Here is a 10,311-nt window from a genome sequence, read left to right on the forward strand (position 1 = left end):
GCTGATTTTTGTGTTTTTTATTTAATTTTATTAAAAGTAATTTTTTTTTTTTACATGATTGTGTGTTTCAAACTTTTTTTATATTCATGATATCTACTAGACCCTTGTTTGGACATATTTCTGTAAGTTACAGGTCTACAATTTAAAAACAAAATTCATGAAAAACAGTGTACTGCTTTTGGTACCACTTTTCTTCCCCAATTCTGATACTTGGATTAATCTTCAGCAGGTCCTCTTGACAATGTCTGCATCCCTAAATGCATTATATTGCTGTCATGTGATTGGCTGAATAGATATTTGCGTTAACAAGCGCTTAAACAGGTGTATCTTATAAAGGGTTCAGTGAGTTCATATACCAGGGTTTCACAACCAGGATTCATTCAGAGGCTGCTAGGGATTCCTTGAGCAATTTGTGTCTCTCAGGTCAGTTTAGGTGACACCAATTATATTTTTGGCTATCGGTAAGGATGGCATTCTTCCCTCTGGCCACAGATGCAAAAGGCATTTTTCCCAACAGTCACCAAGCTAAAATACTGTAGGCTGTGGTTATAGTATTTATAGTAGGGGTCCCCTGAAGATCTGAAAGTTATTTTCAATGGTTCCTTCATGTTATTAAGATCGAGACACACTGGTATATATGGTGGAATTAGGATATGTGCCAGTGAATAACTTTTTATTTTTTGTGTTTATTTTTTGTGAATGTATTAGTAACTTCTGGCTAGAGATGAACAAATTGATTTGATACATTCTTCAACCAAATAATATTTAACCACAATGCAGGCTGCTGATTCTCTGAACTAATTATGTTCCTACTCAGTTGCTAAATCATTTAGGTAATGAATTCCCATGGCCTGGACTCATTAATTTTTCTATTCTCTGTGGATATGACTAATCAAATTGTTATTCACCTGGAAATGTCTAATGCAGCTAGCTCACCTAAATCTTCCTGATTTAAAGCCAATTATTTTACTTATCTTCCAACTTTTACTAATGTCTGATGGTTACTGCAGATCAGAATATAATGTGGGCCTCTCAAAAACGTGTGATTTAAAGCAGAACTAAACTAAAAATCACACTTGCATTTAATCCTGCAGATCCGTCTATCCATCAAGAGGTTTCTTCGATCTGGTCTTGCGTCATCCCGGTATCCATCTTCAGCCCAGGGTGGAGGAAGCGCCGGGCGCCGCCATCTTTGTCGCTCTTCTTCTGGGTTTTTGTTCATACCTTACCAATCTCACACTGCGCAGGCCCAAGATCAGGTGACGTAGATAGGGAAAAAAAAAGTCCAATCTCATTGCGCATGCATGAGATCAGCATTTTTTCTCCCATTAAAAAAAGGCTCCTTCTGTGCATGCCCAAAATCAGGCAAACGCAGAAGGAGCAGCCAGAGCCTCCCGGAATGCGTGAAGTATGTGATGATAAAGACAGAAAAGGGAGGTGCAATAAAAGGGTTGTCTACCCTTTTATGTAAAGAAAAAAATTTAGGTTGAGGTCTGATTTAAGTCTGCATTAAAAATCCCTGACATGTTACTATATACATTTTTGTAGTATACTTTTTCAGAAAATATTTTTATTTTTTTTTAAAGCCATATTTACATTGAATGAAAGCTTGGGCTTATTATGATTATATATATATATATATATATATACACACACACACAGGTAGTCCCCAGGGAAGCCTTATTCCTATCTAGGAGGTGTCTGTATGTTGGATGTCCTTAACCTGAGGACTACCTGTATATATTATTGAGAACAATACATAGGTCAATATAAGCGGAAATATTGATAAAAATATGAAGAGAGAAAAAAAGGTAGTGCTTCAAATGTTCAATATTCCTTTTGGGTCAGAAATACAGTCTTTGGTTGATGATAGTATAGTGTCTCAACATAAAACGGAGGCAGGTTTTTGATAGAAGTCCAACATCCTACTACTTATAATCTAGGTCATCTTGAGTAAAATCTGATATTTTATATTAATATGCACAAAAACGTAGACAACATGTATTGCGGGTGGAAAATTAGGATAAAGGGGGGAAGGGAGGTGTCCAGCTGTGGATATGTGTAAGTTGTGGTTTCTTATTTTGTGAAACCGCGGCTTTTCTTTTACTAGTTGTGGATTAGAACTTTGATTTAAATCCTTAATGACCAATCAAATGATTTCTGAAGAAAGGTCATGTCTGTATACATAGGGATGCAGAGTGAAGATTGCTGTAATGGGGATAAAAAGTAAGTACTGGAAAAGGTGGGCTTCACTCGTGGAACTGGGACAATCCCTTACAGGGCAATTTATCCCAAGTCTGTGTCTGTATTTTATGTTTTCAAACCAGAAAAATAATACCTAAAGATGTCCTATGTTACTTTCTTAGACACTGCATTTATGATATGTATTCAGTTTCCCATTATTTTAAAAATTGATTTAGACATTTACACATGAGCTACATGGTCCCAGTTTGATTGATTTTCCAAGAATAGATAGAAGAGCTGTTTCTGATTCAGGTATAACAGAAATGGATAAGCATTAGAGTCAGTACACAAGGGCAGATTTTCATTTCTGATCAAATTTTTAGTCTCATGAAACTATAGGATCTAAAAATACTCTAAATGGAATTCAACAGGGTATGTATAAATCAGATTGATCAAACAGGGAATTTGACATTCCCTCAAACACTCTCTAGTGGGAATCTTTCACGTCCATGTGTTTCAATAGCAGTAACTGATTCCCACCAGGGGATACTTGAGACAATAGGGCTGATTTATTAAAGCTTTCCAAGCCTGGAGAAGACTATCATGAAGGAACATGGGTGATCAGCAAACCTAAAATGGATCCACGACTGAGCACATTTTCAATGTAATAGCAAATGATTTTTAATAAATCCATTCCAGATTAGGTGGATCACCCAGGTTTTCCCATGATGGTTGTGGTAAGAGAGAGTCTTTGAGAGCTTTAATAAATCAGACCCAATATCAGATTCACAGCTTTATAAATACAGCCCATTGCGTTGCATTGTGTGTTCAAATGATCAATTACATCTGATCAGAATTCACTTTCTATCTAAGACAAATGATAGGAATTGGCAGAATCTTGTAAAATTGTATTCAGTATTGAATCAGCCAGTTTGTAGTAGATCTATGTGTAGTAGGCTTTAAGGCTGACCTTAAAGACTTTATATGCAATCACTATAGATGTAACAAATCTATGGATATAATAGAAGCTTTAACATGCAAATACCACTGTACTGATTTAGGCTCTGAAGCTTGCGGCAGTACATTATTCTACTACTACTATTTGCATTTGGCCAAATACTCGAAGCAGAAAAGTGTGCAGCTATAATTAGTTTGCTGAATGGTTGCCACCTCACTCACTGCTTGGAATAAAGTTTTGGGCATCTCCACATCGCTTGATTTATGCACCTTAGAGCGTAACTAGTGGTGTTTAAACTAGTGGTTACCAAAATAGCGAACAGAAATGCTTTTCAGTCAGTGGGGAAAAAGCATGAGACGTTGCTTTAATAGCGGTTTTGCAGAAGGGATCTTCTAATTGTCTGGTGCCTTTTACTGTATTGTAAGCCTTTGTATACAATACAGACCCTTCGGAGGTTGTTCATGTTGGCACCCATAATACTAATTTTTAGTGGAGACAAACTGTAAGCATACAAAGTCCTGTTTGCTGTATGATGCCTCCATGGCCTACATTCATGCCATCATTATTAATAAAGCAGATTTCTGGAAAAAAAATACAAGATAAAAAGAAAAGCTCAATAAAATATTTTAAAAAAAGGTTTTTGCTGAAATACTCCAGTCCTGAGATTTTTCTGCAGTACTTTTTTTTTCGCCATTGAATACCCCCAGTTTAATGGGCAACATATTTTGACCAACTTCCTCCGAGCCCAGATTATCAATTTATGAATGTCAGGTATATTATGTGCATTTAGTATATTGGCTTTGCATGCTAATCTTAAACATCCAAAGGACCAGACCAACCAGATTCTTCTCCAGTTGTACTCCTCTGGGAATATTCATATTGTTGTGTTATGTTCAGTTGTGCTGCATCTATAGATTAGAATATTAGGTCCCACTTTTCCATTAAACAGACATGTTAGAGGAAAAGAAAACCTCAAATAGTAGTTTGGATCCTACAAAGAATCTGAGAACTGTTATGTATCACCAAAGACAAATGTAGTTTTATTATATTTATTTTCTGTGTAAAACACATTTTTGGTCAAATATAAAAAGTTTTCCTACATGTTTGATGCTGTATCAAACATAACTTAATTATTAAGAATGGTATCTGGGCAAGTGAAAAGCATTCAATATCTTCCAAATATATTCTTGGCTAGATAAATAGCATAACCATTGGCTTCACTGTCATACACATGTAAGCCATCCAAAGTCCACTAGGCATAAATTACATGTTTTGTGGTAATAAGGCAGCTTTATCATAGGAATCATTTTAGTTTTAACAAATATTTTGTTACATAAAAAAGATGTAATATATGTTTATGTATACCTCGTTTTGGTTATGTCAACTACTGGTTGAAGTTCAAGCTTGTTTCTTCTCACTTACACAAAATTCACTTGTATACAAGTGTCTCCAAAGGACGCTTATGCTGCATTTGTTTTATTTTTTTCCTTTGCTTTGTTTCCTTGTTTAATAATTCTTTGTATTTATGTGTTCAAAACTCAACAAAAATATTGAAATATAAAAAAAGTAATATGTTTTTATAAAACTAAATTTGTCTTTGATGCACATTTTTTTTTTAATTCTATGTGGTCCCTTAACTTCTTAGGGGGGTTTTCTTGTACTCACCCCCCCCCCCCTTTAGAATATATGATGCATGCATGTTTGTCACCCCAAGTGCATAACTTTATCAACATTAAACCTCTTTTGCATCATAGTTCCTCAGGTAATCAGTGGGTCATCACAGACAAAGGTCAATCTAGCAAAAACTGCCTATGTCCACCCAGTAGCTTTAAATAGGATTCCCTTCATAGAAAAAAAAGGGTACTGATAGAGTAACCTGTTTGCATGGACACTGTGGCCTAGTATTAAGAATTCAAAAGCTGGTTTTTCTATTGAAATCTGCCATTTTATGAGTGTTTTGACAACAGTGTTTGTCTTGCAGAGTTATCTGCAGTTTGACAAAGTGTTTTTACGCTGAGAAAAAATATAAATGACACACTGTAAGTGTACATCTGCAATGCACAAAGTGACTACATAACAATAGCATACTGTTTTCTAACTTTCTCCCTCCCTGTGTATGTAGGAGTGCTCATTCACATTTACCAGCCTGTGACTGGTTACTGCAGAAGGGCTGTCTCATAGGTCTGGGAAATATTAGCGTTTATATGAGGGCTGCCAATGCCACAAATGTATGGGGGAAAAGTTAAAAAGCCATTGACTTAGATTAATACCTTTCTGTGAACTGGTTTACTTGTTCTCACCCAGCATTTGCATTTTTATTTCTGAATATATTCTTACATTTTCAATACATATGCATTTTTCCCTACCCTCTCTTTATATAAAGATTTAAATATAGAATAGAATATTTTATAATGCTGTGATTTGCAGGTCTTGCATTGCTTTGTTCTCTATCCTTTGAATTTCTTTTGTAGACCAGCGTACCACTCCATGCAATGAAAACTGAACCACGCGGTGATTAATTCACATAAGCATAGAAACTTCCTCTTGTAAATTACATTGCAGTGCCTACTATCTCTCTAAAATCCCTTAAGCTGCTTTCAACATCAAAATTGTAATCTTACCATATGCCAAACTACTCTAAATGCTCTCCTGTTGCATTTTGTCTGGGACAATACCAGTGATTCAAATTTAAACCAAGCAGATAAAATCCAGATATGATACATATCCTTCTTTAATGCTGATATGTATACTCCTTGTTTGGTAATAACTCAATTCCAGCTACTGAGGGTTTGGGGCAGTAAACAGACAAGCTTAGCAAATGCAGAACACAAATGAGCAATACAAGGTTTACTAAAGAGGACCATTGCTCAAAATAAGATCCTTCCAAAACACTTCCCTTGAAATTTTCTTGGTTTAAAAATGTAGGAAAATCCCTGAATATCTGTCACCAGAAACTGCAGGAAATGGTACCTTAATGTTAGAACGTTCATATGTAAACCCTAACTGGATGACATTTACTATTCTAAAGCACTGTGTACCTGTTAGAGCTGCACCCCTGGCAGGTGATACAGGATTACCTGGGGTGCGGAGTCCAGTGTCTCCTGGTCTTGAACAGACCCCCTTCACAAGGCCGACTACTTTGCTGGAGGAAATACACTAGATCACAGCCACAGGCTCTCCCCACTAGGGGAAAGCAGAACAATGGGCTTTGGTGTAGGGACAGCCAAAATCTGGCACTTTGTAGGATGCTAGCGAGAGGCTAGCAGCAGGTTACAATAGTTCAGTTCCAAGCAGGGGTCAGGGCAGGCGGCAGACAAGTGTAGTGGAAGTCAGGAATCCAAAAGGCTATATGTGGCAGAGTATAGCTTAGCAAGGTGGAGGATCCAGCAACTAGAACAAGTGAGGTATAAATAAAACTAGTAGCCAATAGCAAGGCAAGATTGGAACCAAAAACTACTCTGCTCATTGGCTGCAGCATGTACTTTGAAATCCCCTTCAGCTGTGGACAACCTTAGAGTAGGTGCAGGGGATGTTAGGACAGACACTTCTCTACAGAGCTAAAGGCTGAGGATGAATCAAGCTGCTTGACAGATGATCTATGGCAACACTATCCTCTTCAGCAAAAAAGGCAGAGGTCTTGCAGGAGGAGCATCACCTGTCCCTTCTGTAATAAACAACATGCTTGTAGGTTTTTTTATACTTTATTATTAGTTCTGCTTTAAAATGTTGAGGTTTAGGTGAGATTTTCGTTACTGAAGTTAGATATACTTACTATGTGAGCCAAGATGGGAAAGCTATACAAAGGTTTTTTGTTTTTGTGTTTTCACTATTATTCCATTTTTAAAATAGTATAAAAAAATGATTGAAATCCTAGTTTCTCAACTTAGGTTCTCAAGGGACGTCATCAGTGTTTTGTCGTTTGTCCTCTTCACAGACATATAGATAATTAGTGTTATTACCTTTTTCATTACCTTCCATTTATTGCAGCTGTGCCTTAAATCGGTAGTGAGGAAAACAAATGACCTTGTGATATTACAGGTAATTACTGATATATCTCATTCGTTTTTTCCATCCAATGATCCATTGGTCAATGATCCATTGGCCATCTTTCAAAAGTATTTTCCTGTTTTTGGGAACAATCTTTAATTTTGTGCTTCATATTGTACAAACAGATGCAGCTCATGACTTTTCCTAAGTTTTCTATTGCTGACATACTGCTTGGGTATGTTAGTTTCTGTCACTACTTTCCAATTTCACCAGTTTCAACAGTCCAGTGTGTCTGCCTATACCTTCGTATGTCTTTTGATATCTTCAAATGGGCATACTGATGTCAAAAACCCTCCTATTTTTAAGAGATGTCGATATACTGTCCTGTCCTTGGGGACAGGAAACACAAGAAACCTTATGGATGGGGACAAAGACAGCAATAAAGACCAGCATTTATGCATTTATACTACTGTCTTGCATTGCATTGTTAAGATGTATCCTAGAGCATGTGTTATGTTTGCAAAATGTTTTAGTTGCTTGTTATATATCAGTGCAAAAAAAGATACATAAAAAATAAATAGGGCACTGTAAAGTTTAAAAAATTTAATGTAAAACTACTCTTGTGGAAAGGCCACAAGGCGGAACAGTGTCAGTGTTTACTTTTATATTGCTTGAGCACCACCTTATGGACTATTTTAATATAACAGTTACCAAAAAATATCAAGGTGGAAGCAAAATTCTTGTACAGGTTGGCATTCAAAAATCTGGCAACCTCGGAACCTGAGGAGTGCTAGGTTTTTGAAAATTCTGGATTTTTGAAGGTTATACTCACCTCCACACAAGGCCAGCCTTTCTCTTGCCGCACCTGTGGACATCATGTACAGTTCTTGAGAGCAGGCAGCAGGTATGTCTCAATGTGTATTTGGTGTAGCAAGCAAGACCTAACAGCTGTTTCTGCAGAACAGTGCCATCAAAACATCAGTGGCCAAACAGTGTAATACAGTCCCCTGTTTTGAAAATACTCCCTGAAATTCATGCCTGAAAACATAAGGAACCGGATTATTGATGGCTGGATTTACAGTCAACCTGTACTGCATACATTATGGTAGCAACTGCTCTTCTTTCTTCCTATTCTATTCCCTTTTGTTGCCCAATGTTGCCCTTCTTGCTATCATGCAGCTCCACTTTACCACTCAGCCCCTACATTCAAATCTCACACATTGACACATATTTCATTTCCGTACCTATCTCCATCTCCCTAATCAATTTAGGAGATTTTAAACCTACTACAGGAGATCTCAGGGACTCAACTTTAAAATGAACGCTGGGGACATTATAGAGCTACCTTGTTTGTTTGAGCATAGAAATAATGCAGCATAAAGAAATAGTTTAACCCTTTATATCATACTACTTTGTAAAGTCAAACTGATCACAACAAAAAGCTCCAAGAAATCATGGTAATAAGTATTTTTTAGGGATCCAATGGATTGGAAATTTTTACAGTTACAGAAGTTCTCTGTAACTAAACTGGGTTGTGCCACAAATACATTTATTTAGGCTAATTGCAAGTTTAGACATCAGTGGTTAATGTAAAACTTTTGGGCTATAATTTATTACATTTTCTTTCAGGGGATGTTTTCTCATCTTATGTATGAACTAAATTTTTCCGAATCAAGCAAATAAAGTAGGTAAGAAAAATAATATCAAACATCTAATAACTTGTTTTGTATACTGAAAGCTGATTTTGTTAATTTTAGTTTTATTATTTTTTTAATTTTTAATTTTATTATTTTATTGATAATTTATAGCAGAAAACTATTTTATAAAACTGTTTTGAAAGATTGAGTTTGCAGAAAATTAGGCTGGGGGAAAGGAGGTGTGTACACAAAGGTAAATAGCTTATCCCTGTCTGCATACCATCCTTCACTGACAGATGTTCCCCCGACCACCGCACACCCCCATTAGGAGATATATTCCCCTCACCTCACAACTCTAGCTGACATCTTCCCTCTCCCATAATCATTTCTGCCCTCTATTATAACTCCCCTCAGGTTCCTTCATTCATACCATACATACAGGCCTCCTCAGAGTTGCCAACCTCCCCTTTAGCTGTGGCCTAGTCCCCAGTTATTAAACATCCCTCCAGAGCCACCTCTCCCCCCTCCATCTCAACACATACACTTATCCCAGCTATTGCTCCATGGCCCTCTCCCCCAGCCCCTTCCCCCAAGACATTTTTCTGTAATGGGAACCATTTTGCTAGTAACTCTTGGTACTGCATGTTCACTGGACACCTAATCAATAAATAAATCCAGTAATATGTGAGTGTCTCCTGGGCCTAATGTATGTGTATGGTATGAACTTTTTGATGGATCCAAAGGTTCTACTCAATACAGACTGTATGCAGAAAAATACAGGAAGGGCAGGTACAAAACCACTTACTCTGCAAGTGCTGACTAGTCCTAAATTGGAACTACTGACAATCGAAAATCAATAATCCATTTCCTTCTGTTTTCCGGCATGAATTTCGGATTGCATTTTCAATACAGGGACTGTCTACAGAAACAGCTGTTAGGTCTTGCTTGCACGTTGCGACGTCCCTGCTGTCTGCTCCCTGGAACGGTGTCAGATGCCCGCGGGTGCTACGAGAGGAAGGCTGGCCTGTGTGTGGAGGTAAGTATAACCTTCAAAAATCTAGCACTCCTCGGGTCCGGAGGTTGCTGGATTTTGGAATGACACCTGTACAAATCTGCTTTTAAAGAGCTGATAGGCAGCTGTTATCAGATTGAAGAGTCTATAAATTCTGTTCTGTCAAAAATGTAGCCTGTCAACATTTTTGTTTCTGAACACCTATGGTCAGTTCAGTGTACAGAGTTCAGTTTACGTCATTCCCAACTCAGCTAATGCAAATGACTAAAGACTCCAAAAGAAGTTATGGTGATGGTAGAAAAGGCAACAATGGAGGGGGGTGCAGACAGAATTGTATGGGTTCCTTTCAGCATGCAAGTGTGCAATAATGTGCATAATAATACTTAAAAATTATGAAGGAAGTATCCTGGGGGTTCCTAAAACAGCAGAATTGTAATTAATTTTTAATTCTTTCCCTGGCTTTGTATAATGTTGCTCCTGCCACATTCCGCTACCCTCGCCCTGCCAACCCCCGACCCTGGCTCAACAACCAC

The sequence above is a fragment of the Pyxicephalus adspersus genome, chromosome 6 (genome assembly GCF_032062135.1).
Source record: "Pyxicephalus adspersus chromosome 6, UCB_Pads_2.0, whole genome shotgun sequence".
Taxonomy (NCBI): domain Eukaryota; kingdom Metazoa; phylum Chordata; class Amphibia; order Anura; family Pyxicephalidae; genus Pyxicephalus; species Pyxicephalus adspersus.